We start from the raw sequence: 8,018 nt of genomic DNA on the forward strand, positions 1-8,018 counted from the left end.
GAGAGAGTACGGAGTTCTCGTCTAGTTTTGGAACACGGTTCCTCTCGTCGACGATAAAAATTTCCGTTGGTCACGGATGTAGCTAATTGCGACCATCGGCCGCTGTTAAACGCCTCTGAAAGGCTTTGCACCACGCTAACAGGTAAAAAAAGCAGGATCGCGGTATATCGATTCTGCGTTGTCATCGCTCGACCACCTAGCTAGCTTCGACTTTTCTCACCGCTTTCGCTATACGTATCGTGTGTATATCGAATATGTTGAATCGTTTCTCTCTGTCCATTTATTCCTGAAAATTCTACCTTGCACAACGTTGTATTAGCGACAAGAATCCGAGATCTCTTACCATACGAACTACTCGTTTCCTGATAGATTCAGACAAACGATGTTCCATGTTTGTGTCGTAAATAAAAAACAATGAGTAATGACGAAAGCGGAGACTATGAGTTCTGTTAGGGATAGATGAACTTGGGTAGGTTTTATGCAACAATTACTCTCGAGAATATTATTCTGAGATCGTAAATCGAGAGTTTAACGGTTGAAGAATTTCATCCCTAATTAAATGTGATTGAAACCAAACTAAGACTTGGTTGTCCAGCTAAAGAATTTCTATCCGTAACGTGCCGCACACGTTTATGGATTATAAAAACGAACGCGATCAAAATATCTTTTCCCCGTGTCGTCTCCGATAGTATTTTCCTAAATAGACGCGTATTTGCCGAACCATAGTTAAAACGTATGTATGCGTCAAAAGCCGGAGAAACGCGACGCGAGTGACTTTAACGATCGACGCGACCCGTAATGGGATTACTTTACGTAAATCACAAAACTGACCGGTCGTACCGGCCTTCTACACTTATTACGCGTACGTTCGACGACTTCTCCCTTTTGAGATACGTTCGACATTTAACCCCGGGGTCCACGCCACGCTGGAAACCCCGATATATCGATCCTTGACCAACCGTACGGAACAAACCAACATAGACACGCGGATGCGGACGCGCACGCACACGCGCACACCGGCAAACCAACTCGAAAGGCTCGAATATTACCTGGAACTCCGGGAATTCTATCTTCCGCGATGGCGATGCACGAACATCGCGGCAACAACACGGCGAACGAACGAACGAAAGAACGATCGTCCGGTCTCTCGTCTTCTCTAATCGGGACTTTACGAGCACCCTGTATTCCGGCATGCGTGCCTCGTGCGCGACCTCAGCCGACCTGCGCCGACCTCTCCCACATTACCTCGTCCACGCACCTCGCTCGCTGGAGATGCCACGACGAAGAAACTCCATCCAGCGGAGCGCGTCCAGCGTACCGGGATTACCCCCGAGACGACGTCTCTCGCCAAATTAGCTCTCGCTCGTGTTTGTTTCCCGTCGATTCCTCTCCCCGTGGAGAGGAATCGCGTCTTCGCGTCTTTAACTCGCCGTATCTCTCCTAGGTACGTCGGCCGCGTCGGCCGAGCCTTTGAAACTAGCCGGAGGAGAAATTTTCGCGGGCACCGGCGAAGATTACAGCCGTGGCTTTATCCGATAGGTAGGCTCTCGCGAGATGGCTGACTGGTCGAGACGAGTACACGCATAGCGCTGAAACTCCTCCTCGGGAATTCTTCCCGAGCTGAACCATCTTTAATTAAACTCCTGACACGATATAGCTCCGAGGAATCCAACCTGCACGAGACACCGGGCGAACGATCCCGGGGTGAAAGTAACGCGACGCACGAACAAATGTTATGCGCTAGTCTCGGACGAAATGGAACGCGGTGTATTCTCTTGGTGCGTTCTTACGCCAGGCTGAAATTCTTTCCGCCGAACCGGGAATACACGAGAAATACTCTCTCTACGAGTCTCTACGTCTTGTCGTTTGCCGTCGCTTGTTCGTAGTATTATTCCTCACCTTTCTTGTTTGCCAGAACGTTTTCGTATAGATCGTGGAAACTTTGCCTCTCCCCTTCACAGACTGCTCACAGACGCACAGGGTTCGTTTAACCCGTGTATTTCCTGTTTGTCCGCTTTTGCCAGCCGAAATCCACCGAAAAATTTGAAACTAGATTGCCACGTTTGCCCTGGTGATTAGCGAGCCATTGGTGGCTCTCTAAATGGCGAGACAAACGGTGAGGTCTGTTTCTTCCTGAAAGCAGCAAAAATTCCTGGCGCGCGTGAGGGAAGAATACGCGAAGGAGAGCGGGGGGGGGGGGAAGATTCCTCTACGGAGATTCCATTGGCTCGGTGTCGTTACTCGCTCTCGTCTTAACGAAAGCAACCGGTGTTTGACTTGAAAATATTCCAGCAGCCGTTTAATTGGCCGATAAAGTTAAGCTGCAAAACATGGCCGCTTGGCTAACGTGGCCAACGGAGGATTTCGTGTCTGTAAAAAGCCGTTCAACGTCAACGCGTCGATATTTTATCGTTGTATAATCTGCAACGCCAGCTCCGGAGCCTTCAGAGCGCATAAATGACATCGACCTCGGGCTGACCCGAGTAATTGAAAGAGGTGGCCGCGAAGCGACTGCTAGTAACCACAAGCAGCTCGGCCTCGTACGTAGGTGCAGGTGCGCGAGCCTGTGCGCTCCACCGTCAGCGCATACGTGATAACGAGTGTGCGGTCGCACGTAGATTTTTGCCATCAGAATCAAAGAAATTTCACCGTTCGTTTACGTATGGTAGGTAAACGGGGGATATCGTTGCTCAAGGGACAATGAATAACGTTTGACGGAAAGACGCGTGTCGTCTAATTAGAATGACAGCAAAGAAGAAAGACAAGCGAAAAGAAGCGAAATGGCTAAATCCACGAGGTGGCATGTGCTAAATGGTAATTGGAACGTTGTTATGCACTTTTCTTTTTGTTAGAGTACTATGAATTGAATTAACTAACGAACGCGCGTTAAACTTTCAATAAAAAGTAATTAGAGAGGACTGATTGATGCGTTACGCCAGTAATTAATTTTATAATCATTGGACAAGCTATCGAGGAAAATGCCTCGTTTTATACTTGCTTTTTCTACCTTGTATCGCATCGATATCTCGATGATATTAGAGATAAATTTGTTACTAAAATCATCGACGTCTACTCGACGATTGTTAGCAACACCTTTTGTCGAAGGTAAGGCCGCGTCTTGTGATTCGCGTCTCCGCGATACAACACCACGGACAATACGGGGACAGCGCTGAAAGCATAGGCCACACGTAGAGAAAAATAAATTAACGACTTGGCCCTAATTGCACGTTCAGAATTTTACGGCCGACCCTGTTGTACGTGTAACATAGACAGCATTACAAACACGCATGCACACACACACACACATATTCAAGAAACTTACTGCCATGGCCGTGCCAGGGGATGCGCAGAGGGGGACGATAATTACTTTGAGCGTGTTCTTGTGCACGATAAAAAATCAGAATGAAACGGTGCCTTTATTAATTACGTATTACTTAATCACCGGCACGAAAACAGGCGTAAAGAATGGAAGCGCATCCTGGTTTTTTTTTTTTGGTCGAACGTGCTCTTTTCGTCGTCGATGAAAGAACCCACGGAACAGGATCGCGAAACAGTTGTTGCTCGAGTCGAACTATGACTCGTTTGGCATATAGGGACGCCGTGGCCCCGATCTACTCGTACATTTTTGGCCAAACATTCACTTTTAGAAGCAAGGATGGCCCCTTTCGCGTCGCACGTTGTGCAACGTCGCGCGTGTGGATTCTTTTTCTGTTTTTTTTTCTTTTTTCTTTTTTTCTCGCTTTCGTCTCTTCGTTCGCGTATCTGGCGTCTGTCAGGTGTCGAAACTTGTGCCCCGAATTAACTACGATTGTACCACGGGATTCACAGGTCTCCTGAATCCAGCGATGCACAATAGCCACACGGGCTCTCCGAGGCTGTTTCATTATGTAAAGACAGGAAGAAGAAAAAAACGGGAGAAGAAGAAGTAGGAGAGTAAGAGGGAAGCGTAACGCAACGTCGTGTATTCAAATTGTTTGCACAGTAAACATAAGCGAGCCAGCATGACCAAACGTTGCGAAACGGACGTATTCGAATACGCGCTTGTACCTCGAATGTGCGACGACGCCCGTTGCTCTCTTATCTCACTTGCACAAAGTGTCGCAAAAAAAGATAGACTTTTATCCCGTCGTTAATTTTATCCCGACTTTCCGTAAAACGTCGATCCGGCAATTTCATCGTCTTTGATAATCGCCAGTGGCCAGTGTCGATTCGACCATCCATAATGAGCCGGCCTTCGTAAAAATCCTTCGAGGCTACAGCCTCGGTCAACGGGATGGCAATAAAACGTGTTTCGGGAACGCGTGTTTTGATACGGTTTATTTCCGTCGTTATTTCCATCGAGGCTCGCGAGAGAGAAAGGATCGGTCGCGACAAACCGACACGCCGGCAGCGAGCGTTGATCATCTCGTGGATATTTGACACGCGATTCAGCGGAGATTTCCGTGATCTTAGAAGTGGCGTCATCGCTAGCGGGTCTGCTATCGATCAGCCACGATCATTTTATAAATTCTATAAGCTGGTTCTTTCCTTCGTTCTGTTTACTCGTGGCTTATGCCAATCGCGCGGCAGCGATTTTTCTTTCCCCCGTCAAGGATTTCCAGCGCGTCGCGTCGCAATTTTTCAACGCGCTGTTTACAAGCGCTGCGAAGGGAACGAAAACACTGGCTAAATTATGAAATAAAAATGTCGCACGGGAATGGAATCGGAGTGCGCGAGACTGGAGTGATTACTCGAAAGTTGCGCGTGTTGTTGGAATTGTTAGATTTATTAGAGAGGGTCGCAGTGGAGAGGATGGAAATGCACAGGAGCTAATGTCGTGGGAAGAAATTGAGCTGAAAACAGGTTCCAAGAGACATTATCGAATTGCATCGAGGGTGTTCAAAACAAGAAAGTGACTTGCGAATTTGATTAAATAAAATTGATGCATTCGCTCATTTACAGAAGTAATTTCGCAACGGCCATTCGCGACTCTCGACTTTGATGCATTAATTTCTGAGAAAAATCGACGCAATCGCATTGGAAAGCACGTGGGACGCAAAAGTTACGAGAAAAATTAATCAACGAGCCAATAATCAAAAGGTTCCAAGGCAAATAAAGTTTAGACCCAACCTAAAGTGAGTGTTGCTCGACGGAAATATTACAATTGACCCACCAAGGGGATCATCGACGTCAGAGAAAAGACGAACCGTCCAAACTGACGCGCGACGTTTGAAAAATAAATAAACAAGGACAGCGCACGAGCCACGCACGCTCGCCGAAATTTAAAATCGCGTCGCGTGAAAGTGTCGTAGGCGCGCGTTTGTAAAAAGTAAAAGTAAAGAAATTCCACGGGCTCGTCAGGGATTCAAGCCCGTGATCTCTTACATTCGAAGTCCGAAAATCATATCCCTAGACCAACGAGCCGACTTATTCGCTTTCTTTAATTTTTTATTTAAAAAATGAGCTTCGATTAACACGTATAATAATTCGTATCGCGTTCGACTGGTTAAAATAATTTATACATTCGCGCGTACATTCTATCTACTCGAGCAAACTGACACCTGTGAGATCGGCCTATGAGATCGGTTACACAGATAAATTTCTGTCTTCCTCTAATAGTACAATTATTACGAGACGATCGTAACAATTATGGAATTTAAAGGCGGGGAAAACAACGACACTGCAAAGCGACAAAAACAATCGATAAGCAATCCTCGCGGCTTGTTTTCCCTAATTAATTGGATCTAGACGCGTCAACATCTTAGTTTTTGCAACGACAATTGAGAATGCCATTTACTCTGGGGAAAAAGAAGCACGACTGTGCAGCGGATGAAAGAAAAAGCGTTAATTGGCTCGTTTGAATGAGAACCGAGAGATTCGAGAGTCTCGAAGTTGGTGCACGTGGCGCCACCTGTGGTAGAAACGTTGCATTCGTGATTATCATTGCGTGTTGCATTCGTCCTCGCAATTGCCCTGCCAACAAGATGATAATCCTCCGTTTCGATCTCTCGCAACAAAGTTGCCGAAAGGTCAGAAAGTGCGTGATTGCTTTTCATCGCTGGAACGTAATTACGGTCGCGTCAGAGATGACAAGCTAGAAACTTGACGCGTTTTGGCGTGGGCCAACGAGGAACCGTTTGCGTTTAATTCTCCTTGAAACGATCAAGCACTCGACCGGAAGTAAGAGGAAACGAAAACTACCAAGTTGAATCTTTTTTCACGGGATTATAACAGTGTGCGGGTTCTAATGGCCAATCTTTGTTGCTCAAGGTGAAATCCACGTCGTACCCTCGAGGCGAAGAAAACACGCTTTTTTCTTTCCTCAGAGAAATGACAAAAATTGTTTGGTCTGTGAAATACGACCGAGGAAAAAGTAGATAAAAAACATTTCTACCGTTTTTTGTCGTTGCATCAAAATGTAAGTCGTGTTTTTTTAACGACTACAGTTCAATTTTTTCAATCGACAGGCGACACTTCACGCTCGTAAAGAACAGTCCCTCATAAAAAAAAAAAAAAAAATAAACAAGAGAAACGGCAAAAAGCGTGCAAACTTTTGGCACAGCTTTTACAACGTTGTATTTTTACGGTGTTGCGGAATGGTTGCGCGCATACCAATTAAAACTTAGTTCGATAGTGAAGTAGCCTAACTGAACAACTCCGTCACCTTCATCATCATTTTATAACACTCTTATTCTTTTCCTTCACGAAACACAATAATGTTGTACCTGTTGTTCCACCCTGACCTTCACCGGCAACTGAATGGCTTTTTAACATTCGAGGAACATCTTTATACCTTCTTTATACCTTCTAATATTCCGGAAAATTAAGGTAAAGCCTTGGATTGATTAGAATTACCATGCCAAACAAAAACGTACATAAAAGGGGAGCGACGCACCTTTACATCCTGATTAAACATTCGTCAATTATAAACAGTGATTTTAAAAATCTTTTACAAATTATTTAAACGTTTTCTACGAACATTAGTCTTGCTCCATGCCTTTTATCGTTCGAAAACAAAGGGAACGATAATAATAGAAACAATATGAAATATAGAGAAGTTATTCGTAGAGTAGCGCCTCTGGCATCGTTCTAATTACCATCTTGATAAGAAACGCTTGGTTAATTACGTTGTTGCTCTTGGATGTGCAACGTCTACTTAATTACTACAAAGATGACACTGACCTACGTTAGTTCCGGTGAAAACTACGATTTTCGAAATATGTTTTGTTTGCCCAGAGGTTGCGTAAACTCGTGCGTGATCTCGTGAAATTAAACTGGAAAAATGTGCGACGCAAGATTCAATACATCGTCACTAACACAGAAATCCCCAAAGGTGTTATCGATCATTAAGATCTCTATGATCTATGAGCTGCCATGGTTGGATCTTCAAGGACGTGTGCAACGAGAATCATGTTACTCGGCACAAGTACAGGGGATTTCTTTTAACTAATTTTAGCGATCAGCTACGAGTAATTGCGAATTAGTACCCAATATCTCGGGTGTGAAGAAGAAAAAGCAAGAAAGAAAAGGAGAAAGGGACTTTGCCACATGGATATAAAAACGCAAGGTTAACCGCAACTGATTATGAATACGTTTCCTTTTTCACCTCTGAGATGTTGCTTTCGCAGGTAAAATTTACGACCGCCATTCTAGATCTCTCTTAGACTCGATACATCTGTTTTTTTGTTTTATTAACAATTTCGATAAAACTATTGCCAATGATAAAAATTGTCGAAGAACTGTACGAAATGACTTTAGGATTTTAAGTAAGCTTACGCAACTGATCGCTGAAATTTTTGCATCGATATACTCCACAACTGTAATCGAGTGGACACGGAATTAGGGATTCGTGGCACTAAGGGAAGAAAAAGGGGTGGCATGGAAAAGGTGTCGAGAAGTAGAAGGATCGTTATCGACACCGTCAGCTCCGGTGTGTAAAGCCGTGTAAGTTACGCGTCGCGGGTCCAGCGGCTCTTCGAGAGGATAGGAGGTCCGAGCAAAGGAGGAGAAAGAGAGGACGGAGGAGAGGGTAGAGTAGT

The sequence above is a fragment of the Frieseomelitta varia genome, unplaced genomic scaffold (assembly GCF_011392965.1).
Source record: "Frieseomelitta varia isolate USP_RPSP 00005682 unplaced genomic scaffold, Fvar_1.2 scaffold_182, whole genome shotgun sequence".
In the NCBI taxonomy this organism is placed as follows: Eukaryota; Metazoa; Arthropoda; class Insecta; order Hymenoptera; family Apidae; genus Frieseomelitta; species Frieseomelitta varia.